Consider the following 26,773-nt stretch of genomic DNA (forward strand, 5'->3'; position numbering starts at 1 on the left):
TTTGCTGAAAATAATGGCTTCCAGCTTCATCCATGTTCCTGCAAAGGTCATGATCTTGTTTCTTTTTATGGCTGCATAGTATTCTGTGGTGTACATGTACCACATTCTGAAAAATCCAGTCTATCCCCTCACTCGCCGCCGATGACTTGTCTCGCCGCGCGCACGCCCCGCCGCCACCCCCGCAGAAATGCTTCGGTTACCCACAGTCTTTCGCCAGATGAGACCGGTGTCCAGAGTACTGGCTCCTCATCTCACTCGGGCTTATGCCAAAGATGTAAAATTTGGTGCAGATGCCCGAGCCTTAATGCTTCAAGGTGTAGACCTTTTAGCCGATGCTGTGGCTGTTACAATGGGGCCAAAGGGAAGAACAGTGATTATTGAGCAGAGCTGGGGAAGTCCCTAAGTAACAAAAGATGGTGTGACTGTTGCAAAGTCAATCGACTTAAAGGATAAATATAAAAACATTGGAGCTAAACTTGTTCAAGATGTTGCCAATAACACAAATGAAGAGGCTGGGGATGGCACTACCACTGCTACTGTACTGGCATGCTCTATAGCCAAGGAAGGCTTCGAGAAGATTAGCAAAGGTGCTAATCCCGTGGAAATCAGGAGAGGTGTGATGTTAGCTGTTGATGCTGTAATTGCTGAACTTAAAAAGCAGTCTAAACCTGTGACCACCCCTGAAGAAATTGCACAGGTTGCTACGATTTCTGCAAATGGAGACAAAGAGATTGGCAATATCATCTCTGATGCAATGAAAAAGGTTGGAAGAAACGGTGTCATCACAGTAAAGGATGGAAAAACACTGAATGATGAATTAGAAATTATCAAAGGCATGAGTTTGATCGAGGCTATATTTCTCCATAGTTTATTAATACATCAAAAGGTCAGAAATGTGAATTCCAGGATGCCTATGTTCTGCTGAGTGAAAAGAAAATTTCTAGTGTCCAGTCCATTGTACCTGCTCTTGAAATTGCCAATGCTCACCGTAAGCCTTTGGTCATAATCGCTGAAGACGTTGATGGAGAAGCTCTAAGTACACTCGTCTTGAATAGGCTAAAGGTTGGTCTTCAGGTTGTGGCAGTCAAGGCTCCAGGGTTTGGTGACAATAGAAAGAACCAGCTTAAAGATATGGCTATTGCTACTGGTGGTGCAGTGTTTGGAGAAGAGGGGTTGACCATAAATGTTGAAGATGTTCAGCCTCATAACTTAGGAAAAGTTGGAGAGGTCATTGTGACCGAAGACGATGCCATGCTCTTAAAAGGAAAAGGTGACAAGGTTAAAATTGAAAAACGCATTCAAGAAATCATTGAGCAGTTAGATGTCACAACTAGTGAATATAAAAAGGAAAAACTGAATGAACGGCTGGCAAAACTTTCAGATGGAGTATCTGTGCTGAAGGTTGGTGGGACAAGTGATGTTGAAGTGAATGAAAAGAAAGACAGAGTTACAGATGCACTTAATGCTACAAGAGCTGCTGTTGAAGAGGCATTGTTTTGGGAGGGGGTTGTTCCCTGCTTTGATGCATTCCAGCCTTGGACTCACTGACTCCAGCTAATGAAGATCAAAAAATTGGTATAGAAATTATTAAAATAACACTCAAAATTCCAGCAATGACCATTGCTAAGAATGCAGGTGTTGAAGGATCTTTGATAGTTGAGAAAATTATGCAGAGTTCCTCAGAAGTTGGTTATGATGCTATGGCTGGAGATTTTGTGAATATGGTGGAAAAAGGGATTATTGACCCAACAAAGGTTGTGAGAACTGCTTTATTGGATGCTGCTGGTGTGCCTTCTCTGTTAACTACAGCAGAAGTTGTCGTCACAGAAATTCCTAAAGAAGAGAAGGACCCTGGAATGGGTGCAATGGGTGGAATGGGAGGTGGTATGGGAGGTGGCATGTTCTAACTCCTAGACTAGTAGTGCTCTACCTTTATTAATGAACTGTGACAGGAAGCCCAAGGCAGTGTTCCTCACCAATAACTTCAAAGAAGTCAGTTGGAGAAAATGAAGAAAAAGGCTGGCTGAAAATCACTGTAACCATCAGTTACTGGTTTCAGTTGACAAAATATATAATGGTTTACTGCTGTCATTGTCCATGCCTACAGATAATTTATTTTGTATTTTTGAATAAAAAACATTTGTACATTCCTGATAATGGGTACAACAGCCATGTACCAATGTACTGCTTTCAACTTAAATCACTGAGGCATTTTTACTACTATTCTGTTAAAATCAGGATTTTAGTGCTTGCCACCACCAGATGAGAAGTTAAGCAGCCTTTCTGCGGAGAGTGAGAATAATTGTGTACAAAGTAGAGAAATATCCAATTATGTGACAACCTTTGTGTAATAAAAATTTGTTTAAAGTTAAAAAAAAAAAAAAGAAAAATCCAGTCTATCATTGATGGGCATTTGAGTTGATTGAGGGAACAACACATACTAGGGCCTGTCGGGGGAGGGTGGCGGGTGGTGGAGAACATCAGGAAATATAGCTAATTCATGCCAGGCTTAATATCTAGGTAACAGGCTGATTGGTGCAGCAAACCACCATGGCACACGTTTATCTGCGTAACAAACCTGCACATCCTGCAAATGTACCCCGGAATTTATTTTATTTTATTTTTTATAAAAGAAACACCTGAATTTTGGAGAGGACACATTCAAATCATAGCACCTCTTCATCAAACCTTAGGTAAGACTCTATCCCTGGCTGATGCCGTACTTACAGTTTTCTGAGAGACCCAGAAGCAGAGGGCTCAGATTCTTGATTTCCAAATTCTGGATCCACAGAAACTGTGAAATAATAACTGTGTGTTGCTTCATGTTGCTAAGTTTGTGAAAATTTGTTATACAGAAATAGATAACATATAGTTACAGTAAGTTTTTTTATTCAAATGTAGGAAGTCTAGAATCTCTATTTTAAACTGCCTCTCAAAAACTATTTGTGTGATTAATGAATTGATGGATGTATGGATGCATGGATGGATGGATGGATGGATGGACATAATGGTAGCCTTTAGAGCTATGTTTTAAGATGCTAAAATAACCCTGATCCCTAATCCTTTCAGAGGCATTACTAGAAAAAAAAAATCAGTAAACTCTCTGTCATGAACATAAGTTAAAAAATCCTAAACAAAATATTAGCAAAAGAAATCCAATGACTCATACAAATATCATACATTATGATCAAGTTGGGTTTATTCCAGGAATATAAGATTGTTTTATCAACTAAAAATCAATAAATTTAAACTACCATATTTATAAAATGTAGGAGAAAAATCATATGATTATCTCAATAGATGCAGGAAGAGTATTTGATAAAATCATATCTCCATTTGTGATTTTTCAAAGCCCTCTTAGCAAATTTGAAATAGGACAAAATATATTTCCATTTGTAATCTTTTAAAAAGCTTCAGGAAGAGAAGGGTATCTACATGGAACTACAGGAAATATCATACTTAATGATAAATGTTGAAGGCTTCACTTGATTCTGGAAATGAGAAAAGGCAGTCCACTATTTCCACTTTACTCATCATAGTAGCAGAAGTTCTAGACAGTGTTAAAGCAAGGTAAAAGACTGATAAGGAAATGGAGAATTAAAATTTTCAAAATTTGCTGGTGACATGATTACACAAGTGAAAACCAAAAGAATCTACATAGAAGCTATTAGAATTAGTAAAGTGATTTAACAAGGTTTCTGGATACAAGATAAAGAACTCAATTTTACTTTTATATGTTAGCAAAAAGATATTTAAAAAGGAAATTTAGAATGTAATTTATAAAAACTCAATACACACCAAAATGCAGGATTAAATTTAATAAAATATGGACATGGTTGATATAAAAAACTATAAACCTTACTTCATTAGAAATAACCAATTTCACTTATACAACATTATCACTAGTAATTCACTAGCAGTTCCATTAGAGATATGACAGAGGCCATAACCAACATGACATGAAATACTGAAACATATGCTCAGTTATACATTTTTTTTAATATTTCTAGCACTTCAAATGTATAGAAAATGAAATGATGCAGGCTTTGACTTTTCTTCCTTCCATTTCTTCCAGTGGCAGTGTGTACTGGTTGCCTAGGAAACTGTTACAGCAGGGGACAGAACTGGCTGTACCATCACCCTGAGCTGGGCATAGTTTTCAGTGGTAGCTTGTTAGCTCTCAGCCCCCACGGAAGGTCACCTGTGCAGCTCTACTTGGTACCAGAGTCGATCATTTCCAAAAAGCAGAGGCTATATATTTTGCTATTAGCATTTTGGCAAAAAGAAAGAAGAAAGGGGTTAATAATGGTAACTGAGGAAGAAAGCCTGAACAGAGGCTGTTGAAGGTAGAACTAAGATGCACAGGTGATGAGACTGCAGAATACAAAGAATGAGATACTGAAGTAAGCTTACTGATCACTTAACAGCATGCTCTGTGGCACTGCTGGCAGCTGGGAATGGGAGTGTTACCCACAAAAGCAACTTGGAAAGTAACTCAGAAAGAGGAGGAAATTTTAACTATTATGTGCCAGGATGTATAACTACAGCACTATGTGTCTTTTTAAAAATATTTTTTGTTTGTTTTGTATTCATTACATTAGTTTTTTTCTTTCTTTCTCTCTCTCTCTCTTCCCACCACCCCCTCAGATTCACACACACACACAGAGTAATTACTGTCCTCATGTTTTTTTTTCTTTTAATTTTTTAAAGAGATGGGTGTCTAATGCTTCCCAGGCTGGTCTCAAATTCCTAGGCTCAAGCAATCCTCTCCCGATCAACCTCCCAAGTAGCTGGAACCATAGGCATGAGCCACCATTCCTGGCATGGTCATAATTTTAAAGATAGGTAGTGTAAAATCAAAAAGGCTAAATGGCTTACTTAAGGTCACCTAATTATTAAGCAATGAAGTTGTAATTAAATCCCAATCACAGCCCTTATAGACCCTTATCAGGCTGTCTCCAAAGCTGGGACATGTTTTGGGACATGGATAGAGGAAAGGGAGGCAAAGGCCACTGCAGAAATAAAAAAATGAAAAAGTATACCATGCTGACAAATAAGAAGGAAACTGGCGAGGCTGGAATATAGAGGGTGTAGGGCACACAAAGTTTAAAAAGTTATAGGACAAAGTAAGAAGGATCTCAAATGCCAAACTGTAGAGCTGGTTTTTACTCTGTAACTACACTGTCCATTACAGTCCCTATGCATGGCCATGTAGGTAGTCTGAACTGGCATGGGCTTTGGGCATAATATTGACATTGGATTTCTAAGACTTAATGTGAAAAGAAAAACTCATGCAAAATACCCGATTAGTAATTTTTATATTAGTTCACATTGACATAATATTTTGGATGTGCTGGATTAGATAAAATATACTATTAAAATTAATTTTACCTTTTTTAGATTTATTTTTTAATATGGCTTCTAAAATATTAAAATTACATTTATGGTTCACATTTTATTCCTATTGGTCACTGATGGGATGCGTTATAAAGCATGGGAAGGGTAAGGCTGGGACTGGCTGCTGCTGGGACTAACCTTTTTCCTTACACTCTTTCTCTCTCTCTACCCCATATTATTATTTTATTATTATTATTTTTAACCTCCAGCCTCCTTAGTAATAGACCACTCAAGACTCTCATCCTGCTAGGAAAAACTCTGAAATAAAAATAATTTAACCAAACTCTTTTGCAAGAAATAAGGATGGATCCATTTAGCACCCAGAGAGCATTTACATCTTAGAGAAAAAAGTACCTGTGGGGAACAAAGCAATAACAATGGTTTTGTAAGAAAAATAGGTTTCTAAAGCCTTTACCTCTCCAGAAAGAGCATTTAAGCAGGGAGCTCTGGCTTCCAAAATCACAGAGGAGGCAGTCTCATAGCAGTCACTCAGTGACTCACTCTTGTTTGCCCTATGATGCTCCAGCCACTCTGACCTTGATATTTCATATGGTACCAAGAAATTTCTCATCTCATCATCAAAATGGCAACCACCAGAAGGCAGCAATCACTCCAAAACTGAGTCGCTTGAGCTGGCTTGCTAGAGTTAGTACAAGAAAAAAAAAAAAGTAGGCAATAAACTCATATTTGATTGCTATTCAGGCTTTCCCATTTTAGTTGGGCTTCGACATTTTGATATACATAAATGTCTTTAGTGTACATGGACATTTTTCATGGGTTTTCTTTTTCTCTCAGAGATGATGTTGTAGCGCAGTAAGGTGCATAGGGGACACATGGTCCTAAAGCTTTTTGCAAAAACTGACTTGGAAATCCCTCTATTTAATAAAAGTGGTGAGAGTTGTAAGGCCAGTCAAAGGATGGAGAGGAGCTATTAACTGGATAGTGTGATGCTAAAACAGCACTGGACTGGCAACTAAGAGACCTGGATTCCAACTAAGAAGCTGTACAGCCTTGGGGAATTACTAACTCTTCTACACCCTACATCCCCTCTGTCAGATGAAGATCTTCTAAATTGATGGTGTTCAACCTTTGTTTACCTTCCAGGCATGAAACAGATGAGATACTCCCTACTATAGGCTGAGTGTTTGTTTCTCCTCCAGATTCATATGTTGAAATCTATTTCCCAGTGGGATGGTATAACAGAGGCCTCAAAGACCTCCCTCACCCCTCCCGCCATGTAAAGACACAGTGACAAGGTGCCATCTATGAATAAGGAAGTGGGCCGTCACCAGACACTGAATCTGTCCATGCCTTGATCTTGGACTTCTAAGTCTCCCTAACTGTGAAAAATGAATTTCTATTGTTTATAAGCCACCTAATCTATGGTATTCTTGTTATAGAAGCCCAACAAAATAAGACACTCCATTCAGGAATAGTCGCTCCTAATGAAAAAAAAGATTATTAGCACCTCCTATTGGCAGGCACTTATTGTGCATTACGGCAGTGATTTTCAGCTGAAGAAACACGAGCCTTGGGCTTCGAAATCTCCAGGTATATAATCTCACTTTCAGAATCATAGACGCTATCTCATTTCTAAGATTTTTTTTCTGGTGTTATGAAGATGAAGGAAATCTCTGAGATTCCTTCAACTAGAATTTCATAACAGTACATTCCTTTTCTCCATTTCTTCTTACTCTCATTTCTCCAGTCCATATACCTCACTCGTGGAGACTACTTCCTGATGGTTGTTGATTTGAATAAATCACTGAGGACACTATGCTCCCATGAAGCAAACCTGGTTAAGACAATTTAGTCCACAGTTTCTCCAGTGTGGCAAAACGATTTTGATCGGATAGCTTTCTGATACATAGTTTTCTTCCTGAAGATGTCCTACATTCTAGTACTCTAGTCTTGATCCACTAGAAAGAACAGAGTAAGTCTATTGTTCATAGTAAATACTCAACCTTTAAACATTTCACTCTCTTTTGTCATCCCGTGTCACTCTGTAATTTTAAATTAGGTCAGCTAGCATTTTCTGAACACCTTTTCTGTGTAAGATTTTGTAAGAATATAAAGCCAATGTGTGAGAAGTGCTGAAATGTATAGATGCTAGAAGATCAAGACTCTAGACCATGACCTGAGGTAATACAAAATTCATTTTTACACTAAACTTCAGAAATACAAAATTTATATTGATCCCATGAAGCTCCATCCATAGCAGGTTCTTGTCTATTAGATGAATTGCTATTAAAAGGTCAAGAGAAGCTGTAAAATTTCTTGTATTCTTGACAGTCCTCTATAAGGAAGGTGAAAAAAACTGTAATATGTTTCAGTCATGAAGTAGTCAGATCTGAAGACTGCATGCTTTTCAAATAACATAATATCCTAAAAAATCTAGGCTTGAAATAGGTAAGGAAATGCCTTGGATAATATTCACATTGCAAAAATAAAAGAGAGTTTATTTGTAGCTAGGAATATTAGATAAAACTGCATAAGAAAATATTCTGGCTCTATGATGTTCTTAAGAATTAGTATCTGAGACGGTTTTCGGAAAGCAGGTAGGATTTAGGAAGAGGAGGAGTTGGGATGTTTCCACAAAAGGAAATAAAATCAGCAAAACACAATAATCAGAAAGTAGAGGGAAGCCCTGTAAAACAGTTTGTTCACTGGTTTGGCTGGGCAGAGGGGTCAAGCTGAGGTGTAATAAGCAATATAAATTAAGGACTGGATCTTCTGAGTGCTCTGAATGTCAACAGAAAAGATCTATTTTATTATGTAGGGAATACATTTTCTGATTAAGAGAATACTAATTTAGCACTGGACCAAAAAACGCTGTGTTAGTAGTTGTGCTGTATTCATCAAATATTAGGTAACAGAAGAGCAATTTAGATCTCAAAATTGGTAGAGAACTTGAAGTTCTTCTACTCCAAAAATAAGTAGTGTTTGCTTGCTTTAGATGGAATAGAGAAATTAGCAAATCAAAGGACATTAGAAAGGATAAGTTATAGAACCAAGGGGGACAGACACAACAAGAAGGAAAAGTTGGTATCTATCACTAGAAAGACTCTTGTCTACTTCCTTTTATGGAGCTAGTTGTTAAGCGTGAAGAAAGAAAAAAGGAGTAAATTCCAGCCCTGGGCATCATAAGAGATGCTCCCTCAGCAGCATTTGTACATACGCACATTTGGTTCCTAGTTCTGCATATCGACACACCTCTTTAAAGGAAAACAAAATGCCCAAATTGCCATTTTTAACTAGTAAGCTCTCTTTCAGTTGAGTTACCCTGTTGCCAAAAACACCCTCTTGCTCTTTTTGGAATTTTAATGTTTTCTTTTTGAGCCCTTTTTACTGGTAGAAGAGATAAGATTTCACAAGCTAATTGAATGCATGCAGCATAACTGTTAAGAGCCTCCCTGTTGAAATCCATGGAGCTGAAAATACTTTCTTTTCAGCTCTTCTAACAACATGGAAAAAAAAAAAACAGTCTTAGTTTCTAAATGAAACTGCTCAAAGAGAGGAAAAACCTAGTAAAACAAATCAGTAATCTCTCACTGGTTTTCTTAAATGATAAAGTAATGAATTTAAAATTCCCCATCCGATTGCTATGATATGACTTATTTAATGGCACAATGGCTCAGAACACAAGACAACTGGATTACAACACTTGGTTTAGTCATTAATTTTTGCAGGGGATTAGGGGTTAGGAAGGGTAGACTTAGACATGTGTTTTTACCTCTCTCAACAACAAGGCTTAGTAAAATGAGGTAAAATTACTTTCTATTTTCTGTTAAAATAAATGAGAGACTTGATTCAGAACATGAAAAAAATGAAGAAATTTTAAGAAAGCTTTCATGTACGTGCTGGAGAAACGATTTTTTATAATCTTGTCTAACTATGTAAGGACATATATGGATGTATAACACAAATACACACGAACATTTAAATAATATGTCTTAGTTCTATGAATTTGAAGGCCAAGAAGAACCTCCAGTGTGTTTAAACAGATTCCCATGTTAATTTAATAGAGAGATAGAATCTGAAGAGAACTGTATTTACAGATGGGGATGTTATCAGGTCTATTAATTTGTGGAAAAGAGTAGATAAATAGAAGGTTGACAGGTTATAGAGAAGTTATCTCCATAAAGTACAGGCTGATCAGACGTTTCCAAAGTTTTAAAGTTTGTCTTGACAGGAACATTGTTTTCTTGGAGACCAAACTCATTGATTATAGAATGCTCTTTAAAATCTAAGTTGATTTAAGAAGAAACTGGTGGCTTATTTAGTATCCACTTACAAGTGGTTGCAAACACAGATGAACTCCATGTTCTACTAGGAAAAACTGAAAGACAAAGAATTTCCAAAAGCACTGCCAGGTTTCCAGTTGGTTGGTGTCAGGGTGACACTGCACTTCCTTCAGCAGCAGTGATTGAGGAATCATACCAGAGAAACAAAATGAGAAAAAAATGAGAGACTTCAAAGAGATGACCAAAAATAAAAAAAAAATTACCTCATGCAAAAGCAAACTCTGAAAAGTAGAACCAAGTAATATAAAACGATCTTTTCCCTTAAACATAAATGAGGCCATCTGCCAAGATATAGAACTTGAGTGATAGAGTCATTTTTAAACAAAGACTTAGAAACAATTTTTTTTATTTAGTCTCTTTTACACAGCAATTTATTTTTCGTATAGTGATTTAGAGGAAAAAAAAGATTTAGTATAAAGCTATGCAACTTGGAAATAAGATCACTTGGCGATAAGTTTATCCTATTGAAGGGAAAGTAGTAAGAATATGCATATAGTGGATGAGACTAGGAACCTAAGAGAGATACTAAGGAATATCCCCCAAAAATGATGTTTCTCAAACTTGATTGTGCATTTGAATCCCCTACGAATCTGGTTAAAATGCAGATTCTAATTTACCAGCTCTGGGATTGGGCTGAGATTCCGCATTTCTAAAACTGCTCCTCGGTGATCCTGATGTTCAGCATCCTTTCACCACATGTTGTTAGAAATAAACAGAAACAATTAAAATTATTAGAATAGTCAGCCCTAAAAAATTAACCCAATTATTGGGCCTGAATGGCAGGACTGCTCCACTGTAGAGGCAGATGTATCAAGCACCCAGAGTTGGATGCCACAAACATTAAGATTATTAAGTTGATTTCCTCTTATCTCATGACATTATACTAACTGCCTTCTGATTATAATTTGATTTCTTGTGCAGGATTTCCTCTAGAGCAAATTGTGCTGGTTAGTCAACCCAGCTCCGCAGGAGGATGACAGTACAGAAAGAGATTGGGTTTTGAATCAGACAGAATAGGATCTGTTAGATATGTTGTTAATGATGATGAGTGGTAAAAACAAGATGAAGATGATGATGACAATGGTGACAATAGGCATTTTACTGTGTGTGCCTACCATGTGCCAGATACTGTGCTTAGTGATTTACACATATTAGATCAATCTTATGACTTAATTGTCACCCCTGACAGATAAGAAAACCCAAAGTTATAAAGCTAGTAATGGTCTGTAGAGACTTAAATTCATCACTTTCCAGCTCCAAATTGATTTTCTGTGCTAATATATACATCCCAGCAGGAAAAGAACCTTTTATTATAATTGTTACTAAAGTAGGCACTCAGTAAATGGTAATTATTTGTTCAACTTATTATATAGAGTTTATCTGTGTGGTTATATTTGAATCCCTTGTGCATTTGGTTCACATGAGTCAGACTTCATAGCCTTATCAACTTGGATAATACTGACTTCTTGAATCTGTAAAGCTGAGGACTAAACTCCTAATTATGGTAAAGCCACTCCAGGGAGTCTATCTGAGCAATTATTTAAAAAATTCAACCCAGACAAGTGAAACATTTCTCAGATATTTACACCAAATAATTATTATTTTTTCTATCTATAGGTTTTTTCTGAAACTTTTAAAAATATAAATCCATCCATTTGAGCTTCACTAGGTATTTTCCTTATAAAGGGAATTTAGGTTTTTCCCTCTTATTTTTAACTTAACAATTTCTAAAGTCATTGTTGGAGTCCTAGCTCCAATTCACACAGACAGCTTGAAAGTGGATGTGATGAAAAGTATGTATTGCCAACGGCATTAAACATATGGATCTTAGTGGATGTTGGAAATGGTCAAGCACATACCACAACTTAGCAAAGATCTCATTTCATGAAGGTTATTGTCAATAGCCTTTTATGATGTCATATATCTGAAGGATATTGTGTGCCCAAACCAGATATTTGTATATAAAAGACAAGCAGTGATCAAATGGTTCCTCCCATTTTCTTGATTACTGAAGAGCCCATCCTAAGACAGCAGACAGGCTAAATGAATGGTCAGTTATAAAAAGCTAACCATAGAGTGAAGATCCAGTTTCAAGTAAATGGATTAAAATATAGAGAAACCAGCTAAGAGTGAGATTTAGCGTGGATGATATTTTCCCCTTAGCCATCTAATAAAAAAACTTCAGTGACTTTAATCTAATTCTTGTGCTAAGAAGGCTGTGCATGTACTGCCAGTTTTTAGTTCAGCCCAAGAAAAGAAAGGTCAGTGTTTCTCTGTCACTATTCAAATCAAATGCACCTTTTTTGGTTTAGCATTTTCTAAGAGGTCTTCTTCTTAAATTTCCATTTGTACAGAACACAGCTATTTGATTTGTTTTGATTATTTTTTTTTATTTAGTATGCACATACTCACTCTAGAGGAATAAGAAACTTTTCAATTAAAAGTACCTTGCCTTTGTGCATGCAAAAAACCTTACATTGACATAGTCAGGGCAGAGAAGGGCAGAGAGCTCCACATGGACTGACTAATGGGTACCACAGGGTTCACATGCTTTGGCTTTTCCTAAAGTAGTGCAGGGGGGCAGAGTCATGGTGAAAAGACTCATGACTCCTACCACCATCACCTTAAGCCACCTAGCAGTAGGACAACAACACGTGTCTCTAATGATGATCTGAATTAATAAATAGCAGCTATAGTTAACCAATAGCAAGATAATACATAAACTGAAGTCACTAGGTCCCCTGGGAGGCTTCCTGGTATTATTTGACACCTCTGTTCAATTTTACCTATTTCACTTCCCCCTTCTTGTTCCTTTTTACATCCACATACTTGCATTTTTCCTTCTCACTATATTTGATTTAGTTCTGTGAAGAAATGGATCAACTGATATTCACAATCTTCTGCTCTCAATATCAAACTATATACATAAGTAGATTCCATCAGAGATGAAGAGAAAGTTGTAAAAGCAGTGTAATATACTGGGCAGTCAGTCTGGAGGGGGTATGCTTATCAACATAGAGTCTCCAAAAATTTTTTTTAGTCAATCTACTTTTGATGGAATGCGATAATTTTTTTTTTTTTTTAACTAGGATTTTACTGCCCTCTGGAAGACTTTATTTTGCAGTCTCTTAAAAACATGCAATGATTGTCATTATTGATTATACATTAGATTCATATAAGTATATTTTAAAAACAAGAACATCTGAGATTCATGTAGCATCTTTTGAATTGGACTCTAAAGGGTTTGGGGCAGGGCATCTGTACTTTGAAAAGGCACTACAGGTAATTCTGGAAGGTGACTAAAACAGAGAATCATTTGCTGTTTCAAACTGAATTCCTTGTTCTAAGCTGATCGTAACACTACATAAAGCTTGGCCTTAAAATAAGTCTCAGCAAACTAATACAGGAACAGAAAACCAGACACCACATGTTCTCCCTCATAAATGGGAGTTGAACAATGAGAACACATGGACACAGGGAGGGCATCATCACACACTGGGGCTTGTCAGGGGGTGGGGGGGCTAGGGGAGGGATAGTATTAGGAGAAATACCTAACGTAGATGATGGGTTGATGGCTGTAGCACCACCATGGCACGTGTATACCTATGTAACGAACCTGCACATTCTGCGCATGTATCTCAGAACTTAAAGTATAATAAATAAATAAATAAATAAATAAATAAATAAATAAATAAAATATAGTTTCAATGTTTTTCCTTAAAAGTATAATTTAAAATCAAAGCCACTTTTACATAATGCTAGGTGTTAGTATTATGGAATAAGTGGTTATTATTGTCAAAATCAATGACCTTTTTATAAGTTCCTTAATTAATAATATATTAAAGGATACTATGGCATTATATTTTTCTAAAAATTTAATGAATATAAATTTACATTTTTACTATCCAAAAAAAAGGAGACTCACATAAAAGTTTAAAAAGAAGCCATGATGGGTATTAAAGAAAATTTGGTTTTCCTGGAAGAGTCATACACTTTTATGAGCACATAGAAAACTTTAATATTTTTATATGGCTCCATGTCTTAAATATCTAGTCTAACTTAGGAGGCTGAGAATGGAGGATCCTGTGAGCCCAGGAGATCAAGGCTGGGAAGAGCTATGATCATGCCATTGTACTCCAGCCTGGGCAACAGAGTGAGACCCTGTCTCAAAAACAGACAAACAAACAAAGAAACAAAAATGTCTACCTTTCAGTTGCATGCCAGTTAAGGACTAGATGTCCAAAATGTGAATCCACTTCACAATTTTGTAACACTTATAGTAAATTTTTATTTCAGTTTTTTAAAATAACTTACTCTTGCTAGAGACAGAAAAGTGACCATGTAAACTTATGAACTTGTTAAAACAGATCTAAGATTTCTAAATAATGCTATGTTTCCAGAAAAATATCTAGTTTACAAGAAAATTTATGAGGCAAAACTAGAAATTGATTAATGTAGTTTCAATAGATTGATTAGAGTTAATGAAATCAAACAAAAATAAGTTTTGAAAATGATTGCTACCACTAAAAATCCAACGTAAGAAATAATACGCAATGTTTCTGCTTGCACTTTTGTTCCTATAATGACTTACATCAGAGATTCTGTCTTAATAAGAACAAGCAGTGGCTAACAGGTAATGATTTGGCATTTCAGAAGTAACTGGATAATCATTATCATGCATGAGATAGGTTTAACCTAGATAACTCTTAACTATTCCTAATTCAGAGATGCTAAGAAGAAAACACCTCTTAAATTTTTCACCATGGACCTGAGAGCTCTCAATAATTCCATGAACAATATTTCAAAAACATCTTACTAGTAATTTAATGAGTTACATAGACCATGACTCAGAGGCTGGAGCAATTCTCAGTCACTATTTTACTAATTTAAGTTGGGTAGGGTTTTCTCTTATGTGGGTGTCAATTAAGTTGTACTTGGTACAAAGATAAGGTAGAGCAAAACAATGACTACAAATGCCAAGTGAGTATAATCATGGTACCTATACTGTTAAACAAGGTTTAATGAGATAATATAGGGAAAGTCTTTATAGCGGTTCATGCCATGTAGCATGGGCTAAATAAATGCTAATGAGGATGGCGGTGACGTTAGTGGTGGCAGTGCACCTGTTGCTTGGGGAGTCTTTTGCCTTTGATATCATATACCAAAAAATTGTCAACACATTTCCAGCAATAAGACACCCCAGATTTGTATTTATTCATTATATTATTTAAAAGACTATTCCTTTCTATTGGAGCTGAGAATGCTGATAAGTGCCCTTAAATATACTATAGCTCCAATGATACATTTTCCTTAAATTCCTTTACTCAATATTTTAAGTGAGCCATAACCTGCTCTTCACTAGTGTCTTAGAACAAAAAATGCCTGAGTGGTTGGTTATTTTGCTAGACCATGGTTTGATGACATAGCAAATTGATTCGTTCAGAGACAAATCTCACCTCTACGGCCATAGCTTATCATGAAATGTGTTGCTTGTTCTAAAATAAGAGGGCCAAGCAGGAGTATGTGGATGGCTCAGCCACCTACTACTAAAGGAAACAACTTAAATTGTGCAGAGGGTGAATTCTATCATGGGAGGAAAAAATGTTATTGTCACAGCAAATACAGGACTAAAAAAATGTGCAGGTTTAGCAGGATCTGTCTATATAAAGACGTGCTAACATTAGCAGTGCTGTAGCTTGGGCTTTTCCCACCCTTTTTCCTGAAGAAATAATCTGCAAAACTCTCTGAAAACACGGGTGTCAAGAAGATCCCATTCACAACATAAATGTGATGGTGGCATCCACACTGGCATCTACTACTGTCATTGGGGATATTTGCAAAGACAACATTCATCAAAGACCAGCCACCCACATTAAAAATTCTAGGCAATTTTAAATTTATCTTATAATTAAATAGTCTTTAAAAACAAATTCATGACCCCACTTTACTTTTTCAACTTCCACTAGACAGTCTTTGAATGAAAAAAATCTGGGTGAGTATCCTTTCTAACAACTGAAAAGAGGTAGGGAGGGTGTGTCAAACATGCTGTTATCAGGATGGTTACATCTTCACTGTGGCTATTAGCTTTCTTTTCAGAAAGGGAAAAGGCAACAACAAAAGCTTTTCTCTGATTAATGTTTCAACTTTGATTTAATTTTGGTATTCATGAAAAGAAGCACAGTGTGGGGGAGAAAGAATGGCAGAATACAAAGGATATTTCTATTAGGAACCTACAGAATAATCTTGAACAAGTCACCGTATATGTGATCCTAGTTTCTCTTCTGCAAAGTCTGAAAAATCATCCTTTAAAAATATTCAAAGGAACTTAAAAAAACAGTGTAAGTTACTTAACATTTCCAGGGTGTTGTCAAAGAAGGTAAACAAAGCTAAAAGATTAAGGGATTCTTGAATTTTGTATTAAGTGCCTCTAAAATATAGATGGAAATAATAATAGTAATAATGAAAGCTATCCTTTACTGAGGACTTACTATGCACCAAGTACCATATTAAGCATTTTATATGTGTATTATTTGATTTCATGATTAAACAATCCCATGATGTATGAATCCATTTATAGGTGAGAAAATTAAGGCTTAGTCATGTCACAAATCTGGAAAAATCATACCGTTAATAAATGGAAAAATCAGACTCTAATTTATGCATCTGAGTCTGAAATCTGCTATGCCATTCCTATGCCTGGACATTTGCTACCATGCTCAGAGGGAGGGTCCCTATAACTGTCAGCATCTGAGCCTGCACAGCACAGATGAAAGACCCTTAATCTGTTTTTTGATATCTTTAATCAAAACAGACAAGTAATACTGGCTTGATTATCTCCCCCACCCAAGCCTTCCCATAGACGACACAGCCTGTCTGCTTTAAAAGTTTTAATATTATGAAGACCTGGAAACAAATAAGTTTTCATCAGATTCTTACATTGATTAGTAACTATCTCAAAGCAATATGTGTGAGACAGAAAAATTACACAACATGGAGAATAAATTGGGACATTCATCCAGTTGGAAACAGGATGTTAGGCTATTCTGATGTAGAGCGTGTAGTTGATTTTCACATTTGTTGTATTGTATTGTTCAGTTATAATTTTATATGGAAGTTATATATGGGTAAATGAGATTTTAAACCTCAATTTATTGATAAAAATACAGAATAGAATAAGAGATTTTATTTTTTAATAATTTTTCTGGGTACATAGTAGCTATATGTATTTCTGAGGTACATGATATTTTTTGATACAGGCATGCAAAGTGTAATAATCACATCATGGGAAGTTGGGCATTCATCCCCTCAAGCATTTTTCCTTTGTGGGTACAAACAATCCAATTATACTCTTTTAGTTATATTTAAATGTACAATTAAATTATTATTGGCTACAGTCAGGTCTTATTCAGTCTTTCTAATTGTTTTTGTTCCCATTAACCATCCCCACCTCCCTGCCCCACCACGACCCTTCCTAGCTTTATAACCATTTTTCTCCTATCTCAATGAGTTTAATTATTTTGATATTTAGAACCAACAAATAAGCGAGAACATATATTGTTTATCTTTCTGTGTCTGGCTTACTTCACTTAACATTATGACCTTCAGTTCCATCCATGTTGTTGTAAATGACTGGATCTCATCCTTTTTTATGGTAGAATAGTTGGATACTTATATCCATTGGATATAGATACCACATTGTCTTTATCCATTCATCTATTGATGGACACTTAGGTTGCTCCCAAATCTTGGCTATTGTAAATAGTGCTGCAACAATCATGGGATTCCTGTTATCTCTTTGATTTACTGATTTCCTTTCTTTTGGGTATATACACAGCAGTGGGATTGCTAGATGATATGGTATCTCTATTTTCAGGTTTTTGAGGAAACTTCAAACTGTTCTCCATATTGGTTGCACTAATTTACATTCCCACCAACAATGTACAAGGGTTATCTCTTCTCCACATCCTCGTCAGCATTTGTTATTGCCTGGCTTTTGGATAAAAGCCATTTTAACTGAGGTGAGATGATATCTCATCGTAGCGTTTGCATTTCTCTGATGATCAGTGATGCTGACCACTTTTTTATATGCCTCTTTGCCATTATTGCACGTCTTCTATTGACAAATGTCTATTCAGATCTTTTGCCCAGTTTTTAATCACATTATTGTATTTTTTTCCTGCAGAGTTGTTTGAGCTCCTTCTATATTCTTGTTATTAATCCCTTCTCAGAAGGAAAGTTTGAAAATATTTTCTCCCATTCTATAGGTCATATCTTGACTTTGTTGATTGTTTCCATTGCTGTGCAGAATTTTTTTAACTTGATGTGATCCCATTTATTCATTTTTTGCTTTGGCTGCCTGTGCTTGTGTGGTATTACTCAAGAAATTTTTTGCACAGATCAATGTCCTAGAGAGTTTCCCTAATGTTTTCTTGCAGTAGTTTCATGGTTTGAGGTCTTAGCTTTAAATTGTTAATCTATTTTATTTTTTATTTTATTTTTATTTTATTATTATTATTAATATTATTATTATTATTATTATACTTTAAGTTCTAGGGTACATGTGCATAACGTGCAGGTTTGTTACATATGTATACCTGTGCTATGTTGCTGTGCTGCACCCATCAACTCGTCAGCACCCATCAACTCGTCATTTACATCAGGTATAACTCCCAATGCAATCCCTCCCCCCTCCCCCCTCCCCATGATAGGCCCCAGTGTGTGATGTTCCCCTTCCCGAGTCCAAGTGATCTCATTGTTCAGTTCCCACCTATGAGTGAGAATGTGCGGTGTTTGGTTTTCTGTTCTTGTGATAGTTTGCTAAGAATGATGGTTTCCAGCTGCATCCATGTCCCTACAAAGGACACAAACTCATCCTTTTTTATGGCTGCATAGTATTCCATGGTGTATATGTTTTATTTTTGTGTAAGATGAGAGAGAGGGATTAAGGATCATTCTTCTTCACATGAACATCCAGTTTTCCCCACATCATTTATTGAAGAGACTGTCTTTTCCCCAATGAATGTTCTTGGCACCTTTGTTGAAAATTAGTTCATTGTAGATGTGTGAATTTGTTTCTGAATTCTCTATCTGTTCCATAGGTCTTTGTGTCTGTTTTATTTTATTGTTGTTGTTTGTTTTGTTTGTTTGTTTTGCCAGTACCACTGCTTTAGTTACTAAACCTGTGTAGTATAATTTGAAATCAGGTAATATGATTCTTCCAGTTGTGTTATTTTTCCTCAGGATAACTTTGGCTATTTTAGGTATTTCTGATTTCATGCAAATTTTAGGATTTTTTTTTTCTATTTCTGTGAAGGATGGCATTGGTATTTTCATAGGGATTGCATTGAATCTGTAGATTGATCTGGGTAGTATTTGGTTTGGGTAGTATAGACATTTTAACAATATTTATTCTTCCAAGTCAAGAACATGGAATTATTTTCCATTTTTTGGTTTGTGTCCTCTTCAATTTCTTTCTTCAGTGTTTTATAGTTTTCATTGTAGATATCTGTCCCTTCTTTGTTAATTCCTAGGTACTTAATTTTATTTGTGGCTATTATAACTGGGAATATTTTTAAAATTTCCTTTTCAGATTGTTCACTGTTGGCATATAGAACCACTGCTCAAGGAAATAAGAGAGGACACAAACAAATGGAAAAACATTCCATGTTCATGGATAGGAAGAATCAATATCATGAAAATGGCCATACTGCCCAAGATAATTTATAGATTAAATGCTATCCCCATCAAGCTACCATTGACTTTCTTCTCAGAATTAGGAAAAAAAAAAAAAAAAAAAAAAAACTACTTTAAATTTCATATGGAACCAAAAAAGGGCCTGCATAGCCAAGACAATTCTAAGCCAAAAGAACAAAGCTGGAGGCATCATGCTACCTGATTTCAAACTATATTACAAGGCTACAGTAATCAAAACAGCATGGTACTGGTACCAAAACAGATCTACAGACCAATGGAACAGAACCGAGGGCTCAAAAATAATACCACACATCTACAACCATCTGATCTTTGACAAACCTGACAAAAACAAGCAATGGGGAAAGGATTCCCTATTTAATAAATGATGTTGGGAGAAATGGCTAGCCATATGCAGAAAACATAAACTGGATCCCCTTCCTTACATCTTATAGAAATATTAATTTAAGATGTATCAAAAACTTAGATGTAAAACCTAAAACCATAAAAACCCTAGAAGAAAACCTAGGCAACACCATTCAGGACATAGGCATGGGCAAAGACTTCATGACTAAAACACCAAAACGCCATGGCAATAAAAGCCAAAATTGACAAATGGGATCTAATTAAACTAAAGAGCTTCTGCACAGCAAAAGAAACTATCATCAGAAAGAACAGGCAACCTACAGAATGGGAGAACATTTTTGCAATCTATCCATCTGTAAAAGGGCTAATATCCAGAATCTACAAAGAACTCAAACAAATTACAAGACAAAAAAAAAAAAAAACTCATTGAAAAGTGAGCAAAGGATATGAAGACACTTCTCAAAAGAAGACATTTATGCAACCAACAAACATATAAAAAAAAACCTCATCATCACTGATGATGGGAAATGCAAATCAAAACCACAATGAGATACCATGTCACACCAGTTAGAATGGTGATCATTAAAAAGTCAGGAAACAACAGATGCTGGAGAAGATGTGGAGAAATAGGAACACTTCTACACTGTTGGTGGGAATGTAAATTAGTTCAACCATTGTGGAAGACAGTGTGGAGATTCCTCAAAGGTCTAGAACCAGAAATACCATTTGGCCCAGCAATCCCATTACTAGGTATATACCCAAAAGATTATAAATCATTCTACTATAAAGACACATGCACACATATGTTTACTGCAGCACTGTTAAAGGCTTGGAACCAAACCAAATGGCCATCAATGATAGACAGGATGAAGAAAATGTGGCACATATACACCATGGAATATTATGCAGCCATAAAAAGGATGAGTTAATGTCCTTTGCAGAGACATGAATGAAACTGGAAACCATCATTCTCAGCAAACTAACACAGGAACAGAAAACAAAACACCACACATTCTCACTCATAAGTAGGAGTCAAACAATAAGAAAACATTGTCACAGGGAGGGGAACATCACATACCAGGGCCTATCAGGGGATGGGGAGCTAGGGGAGGGATAGCATTAGGAGAAAAAGCTAATGTAGATGATGGGTTGATGGGTGCACCAAACCACTATGGCACATATATACCTATGCAACAAACCTGCACGTTCTGCACGTGTATTCCAGAATTTAAAGTATATATAAAAAAGAAATGCTACTGATTTTTGTATGTAGATTTCTTTTTCTGCAACTTGCTGAATTTGCTTATCAGTTCCAATAGTTTTCTTGTAGAGTCTTTAGGTTTTTCCAAATATAAGATCATATCATCTGCAAACAAGGATAATTTAACTTCTTCCTTTCCAATTTAGACGCTTTCTTTCTTTCTTTCTCATCTGATTTCTCTTGCTAAGGCTTCCAGTACAATGTTGAGTAACAGTGGTGAAAGTGGGTCTCCTTCCTAAAAACTGAAAAGAAGCTTTCAGTTTTTTCCCATTCAGTATGATACTAATTGTGGGTCTGTAGTGTGTGGCTTTTATTATGTTGAGGTATGTTCATTCCATACAGAATGGGAATTATTTAGCATCCTATCCAAGTTTTTACAGGTAGAACCCATCTACCCCATCCCCCATTACCAATATTTACCTGAGATCTCCTGTACTCAGGGTTCCTTTATCATCTGTGTTAGTGAATTGGGATGTTTGAGCTTTTAATGGCCTTGTCATTAAGTCAGTCTGTCTTAGGGAGGGTACATTGTGGACTGGCTGAGGCCATGTGATTCTGACTGGATGAATTCACATAACTGGTCCAGCTCCACTTGTGGAAACCTCCATAACTCTACTATATGAATGGTACAGCAAATATTATGAATTCAAATAATGAACTCAGCACAGTGATTAGCACTGAAGTGATCAAAATGATTTATGGTTATTATTATATGACCCTAAGTTTTATCCTTCCTCCTCTTAACTCCATGGTATTTATATTCCTTAAAATTAAATTTACCTGGTTGCATCTTGCCCTTGCCTTTTCTATAGAGAGTAAGCTCATTTAGGGCAGAAGCTGTGCTTTATAATTATCCATCCAATTTAGCAATTCTCTTCATTTCTTGGTACTCCACTGAGACTCTCTAGAAAGAATGTGTACTCAGCTTAAAGATACACATACATGGTGGGGCAACGGTAGCTCACATCTGTAATGCCAGCACTTTGGGAGACTGAGGCAGCCAGATCACTTGAAGTCAGGAGTTTAAGACCAGCCTGGCCAACATGGTGAAACCCCATCTCTACTAAAAATACAACAATTAGCTAGGCGTGGTAGTGCATGCCTGTAGTCTCAGCTATTCGGGAAGCTAAGGCAGGAGAATCGCTTGATCCTGGAAGGCGGAGGTTACCATGAGTCAAGATCATGCCACTGCACTTCAGCCTGGGTGCCAGAGCAAGACTTCATCTTAAAAAAAAAAGTACACATACACATACACACGTGCACACACACATACACACATACAGAAACAATATGAACTCAAAGTAAGCAATTTTTTATCTTCTCTGAACAAAATACATACTAAAATTTCTTACTCAGGATTTTGGAAAATATAATTTTGGTCTAAGAAGATATCCTATGCTTTTACTATTAGGTTAGAGATGATATAAGGATGGTTCTAAACTCTCACCTTGACAATAGGTCACTGGCCATATATTTCACTGCATGTAAGAAACAGAAATCCATAGTCTTCCACACAAAACCACAAATGCGCACACTTCCAGCACCAGCAGGAGACACCAATATTAGCAGGTATGAGATGTGCTATGTCAGGCAGCTATTTTACTCCTCTAAGTCTGAGGCTCCTCATCGATGAAGGAGAGGTAATACAGTGCTTACCTTGGCTTTGATGGAAGATGATGATAACACTTGGGCACGCCAGGTCTGATTTATGGTAAGGGATTAATTAGCATAATCTCACTATGGTCTCAAGTATGAATGCCGCCAAGTGAGCTGTTTTATATCTTCCTAGCTCTGGATTTCACCTGCTACCAATGAGTAGATTTTTCCCTAGCCCAACATGATATCACATAGGGAAAAAAAAAAAAAAATGAAAAAGAGCTCAGAAACCCCTACACAAATTAGGGAAACTCAAATGTTGTGACACACCAGTCACACTGAAGAATGGGTGCAGTACATTTCACTCTGTTTTTTATATTGATGGGATATGTCAGAATAAGTGGTAATGTTAGAGGTAAGTGCAGTAGATACACGTTAGTGCAAGAAATGAGACCAAGGTTGAGTTCTCACTAGACTTCCTTAAAGTTTCACTACAGGTTGATACCTGAAGCTCAAGAGGAGAGGTATTACCTGCTAAGAGAGACAATCTGGTGTTAAAAAAAAAAAAAAAAGTCTTTTAAAAAAAGCTTTATTTCTTCAGTGAATAAACATCATTGTGTGGGATCTCTAATGGGCTTGTTTTATGTTTCTAGGCAGGATCCATTCTTGATCCAGAAGGTCAGAGTACAATTCCAAGGCACTCACCTGGAGGTTGTGGTTACTAGCAGGTTGCCTTAAGGTGTAAGGAAAATTACTGAACCTCTTTGAAAAGTTAATTTTAGTTTGAAAGATTATACATTTAATTTGTTGTGCATCTCAAGATTCCACTGACGGGCTAACAGAGATCAAATGTATAATCTTTCTCTGACTAACAGAGAAAAGGATGATGGCACATATTGTAGATATCTGTCCCTTCTTTGGGCTTAAGGGCAGGAGAGTGTGTTTGGGAGGTAAGGTACAGAGTAAACTTGATATGTGGTCTTAAGTGGTCTTTGGTGCAAATTTTTCATTCCAGTGTGGTAGGTTTATTATATTTTAAATTAAGATTTAGCATTACTTTCTCTTAAGTTACGTGTTTTCTCTCCTAACTTTGTTGACTTTTATGTTCTGATAACCTGTGCTAAATCTGGCCTGTTACACCACTGAGAATCCCAGAAGAGAATGTGCACTGATCACAAGAAGAAAAATGATTGTAAAGCCTTCTGTTAATCTTATTTTCATTTTAGACCCAGAGACATGGGTAAACAAGTTCATCTGGATGTCCATAAAAGGACCAAAAAAGTTTATTTGAAAACCAATGAGAAACTATCACATTTTCACTAAAAATGGCATTACCAGTTTTTAGGGGGCTACAGTCTGGTTGGTATTCCAGCAACCATCTTCCTACCAAGCAATTCATTCATAAGATCAAGTTTTATAAAAGTATCAAGAGTTCCAGGAAGTGAGGAACTGAAGTATCCATTCCTCATTAGGAAGAATATTGTATGTAGTCTATTGATCCCTAATGCCTTCCATCTTCCAAGTTTTTCTGTTGTTAAAAGAACCCTAATTGTATTCAAATATTCACTCTTCTTCAATATTCACTCTTCTTCAACATGAGCTAGGGCGAGGTGCTTAACCCTAACTCCAAGGGTATATACTCATCAGTCTTAGGTAATCAGTATGTTGGCATTCTTCTAGTGACTCTTAACTCTTATTGATCCAGGGATGTGCAAGTATTCTAAATTGTCTCAGTGGTAGAAAGAAACCTTTTTTTTCCTATCTTTTTTTCATGAACAGAGAAGCATGTGGCCTCAGTGGCTACTGGCATTCATCTATGGTCATGAAAATAACCAGACTCAGGATGCTGAGGCCATGAGTTGAGAGAGAAGCAACCCAGGTCCTTGGCAACATCATCAAGCTACTGATTGTACTGAGCTTTGAAGCCCATTCTATGTCTATAAAATAAATTTGTTACTGAGTAAGGTTTGAATGAAGTGATTTACAGAAGAGAGCTACAAAGTCTTTATTCAATTTAAGAGAGCCCCACAAATAAAACAGAGGAAGGTTAGGTATTGTGAGGTAATATTCTATAATACTGCCAATGCTAGTGAATTACCATGTCATTATAATTGTAACGTATTATCTAAAATCAAATATGCTTTACAGATGTCAAATTCAGTGAAGTCATACTCACGCAGGAAATATCAGTTGGATAACAAGAAAAGTGATTGCTTTTATTGTAATATTCGTAATAGGCAATGGCATTAAGCTTAACAGCTCAAGTAACTCTGCCTTTAATTCTGAGTACCCCAAAATATGTGTATATAGCCCTCAAATCAGTAATTTCACTATAAAAAGTAACACAAAACAGTTGCTTGATTCTACTTATATTGCTGCATTTCCTCAAAATTTCACTTAAGAAATATTTATTAGCATTCTAGATAAAAACCTTAATTTCTTAATGCAGAAGTGACAGTATTTTATAACTCTCACTAGAATGTTGAAAGCATTAAAAATAATTAAGTGTATAATACACATTTTGGTCCTAAAAGGCATGCTTACGTTTATCTTCAAATAAAACACAGCCACAAATCCATTTTTAAAATAAACAACATAGATATCTGTTGTTACTTTACAGACTATATCATGCACTTCTTTTCTGAATCCAGTTGTATGCTAATCTAAAATTTGAAATAAATTGTCAGAGAACAGTATTCCACAATGATCATCAACAATTTTTGTGGAATTCAGCATCCCTTTGCTGGGTTTAATATAGACGGAACAAAAAGCATGTCTTAAAGTGACAGTTATTGGAAACATCACACAAAGCAGGCTATCAGTGATAAAATGATCAAGTAATCATTTATAATACCAGCTAGACTGCCATAGAACCAGGTATGTTAAAAAAGACGAGAATCAAAAGCCTTCAAATTATACAAATTATGCTATCTGTACTGACAATAATCTCCATAAGAAACATCAATAACTTTCCTGCTGAAATCAAGAGCAAGATCCAGAACTCATCGTTGCCAGTCCACCAGACTTGAATCATCCCGTAGCATGGCCTTTGTCACACTGTATCATAATTGCTTACTTTCATGTTCCTCTCATTGGCTTTGTAAAATCTTAAGGGTGTCTTGCACAAAACACATGCTCAATAAATAAATGAAAAATGAATAAATAAAAATCCAGGACTCAATAGAGTCCCCAAAGCTCTCATCAAAGATAAGGCTATTTCCGTTCTTTGCTTGTTTTATATTGTTTGCTCGTTCCAAATGAGATTAATCCTGGGATTTTAAATTTGGCATTTTAGAGCAAATGAGTAGCTTCAAAAGTGATTACTGTCTGCCCAACATTTTCAAGCAGCCTAGTAGAGGTTACATATTTACTCTCAGTGAAATATCCCATAACTAACTATACATCCCATGGTTTTGCTTTAGTCTGTGATTATGTCAATCAAGCATAGTAACACTCAAACTATAACTCAGAAGCCCTGATTAACAGTTACCTATTACAGTTAATAAAAAAAGACAACAAATTAGTCATTATTTAGAAAATACAGTTTTAAAGGCATTACTATTTCTAAAAATGGGCCTATGAAGTAGAGGAAGATTAAAAGAGTTTGCAGTAATAAAGAGACTAGAAAGCACTTGATTAATTACTCTCATCAGCAAAGAATTTGCAACAATGTTAGAAACAACGTATAAAATAGGGTAATTTATTATCCCTTTTATTTGAAAACTTTATATTCTAAGATTTCACATATTTTAAAGTTTTTGGACTTAAATGCAGCACCCATTTTTTTTTTTTTTTTTGTTCTCTGGTTATATTTCACCAAGAATTACTAATTATTATTGTTTTCAAAATCATCTTGGAGAGGTAGACTAATTAGTGCACCTATTAGTCTGTAACAAACTGTTAAAATAAAGAAATAGTCTTGTTATTTGTATGTATATATACATTTACAAGCAAAACTGAAGAAATCCCAGTGTTCCTATTGTGCATGAATTTTGTGGACCAATTAGTGTGAAATGCAATTTGCACTAATTCATCGGGGACAAAAGGAGCATGGAATTACCTTGACTTGTTAATTTAGCATTTTACCGTAAATTGTTCATATCGAGAATTTTTCCCAGTGGTAATAATACTCCCTTGTTATAGAAAGACAATCTGGGCA

The 26,773-nt window shown here is 36.0% G+C and overlaps 1 protein-coding gene and 1 pseudogene across 2 annotated transcripts in view; one reads left to right on the forward strand and one right to left on the reverse strand.

Annotated features, from left to right (window-relative positions):
* PRKG1 (protein kinase cGMP-dependent 1) overlaps nt 1–26,773 on the reverse strand; it is a 1,334,297-nt gene that overhangs the window by 933,302 nt on the left and 374,222 nt on the right. The window lies entirely within an intron of this gene.
* On the forward strand, nt 134–1,922 carry LOC103216190 (60 kDa heat shock protein, mitochondrial pseudogene; annotated as a pseudogene).

The sequence above is a fragment of the Chlorocebus sabaeus genome, chromosome 9 (genome assembly GCF_047675955.1).
Source record: "Chlorocebus sabaeus isolate Y175 chromosome 9, mChlSab1.0.hap1, whole genome shotgun sequence".
NCBI classification, from domain to species: Eukaryota; Metazoa; Chordata; class Mammalia; order Primates; family Cercopithecidae; genus Chlorocebus; species Chlorocebus sabaeus.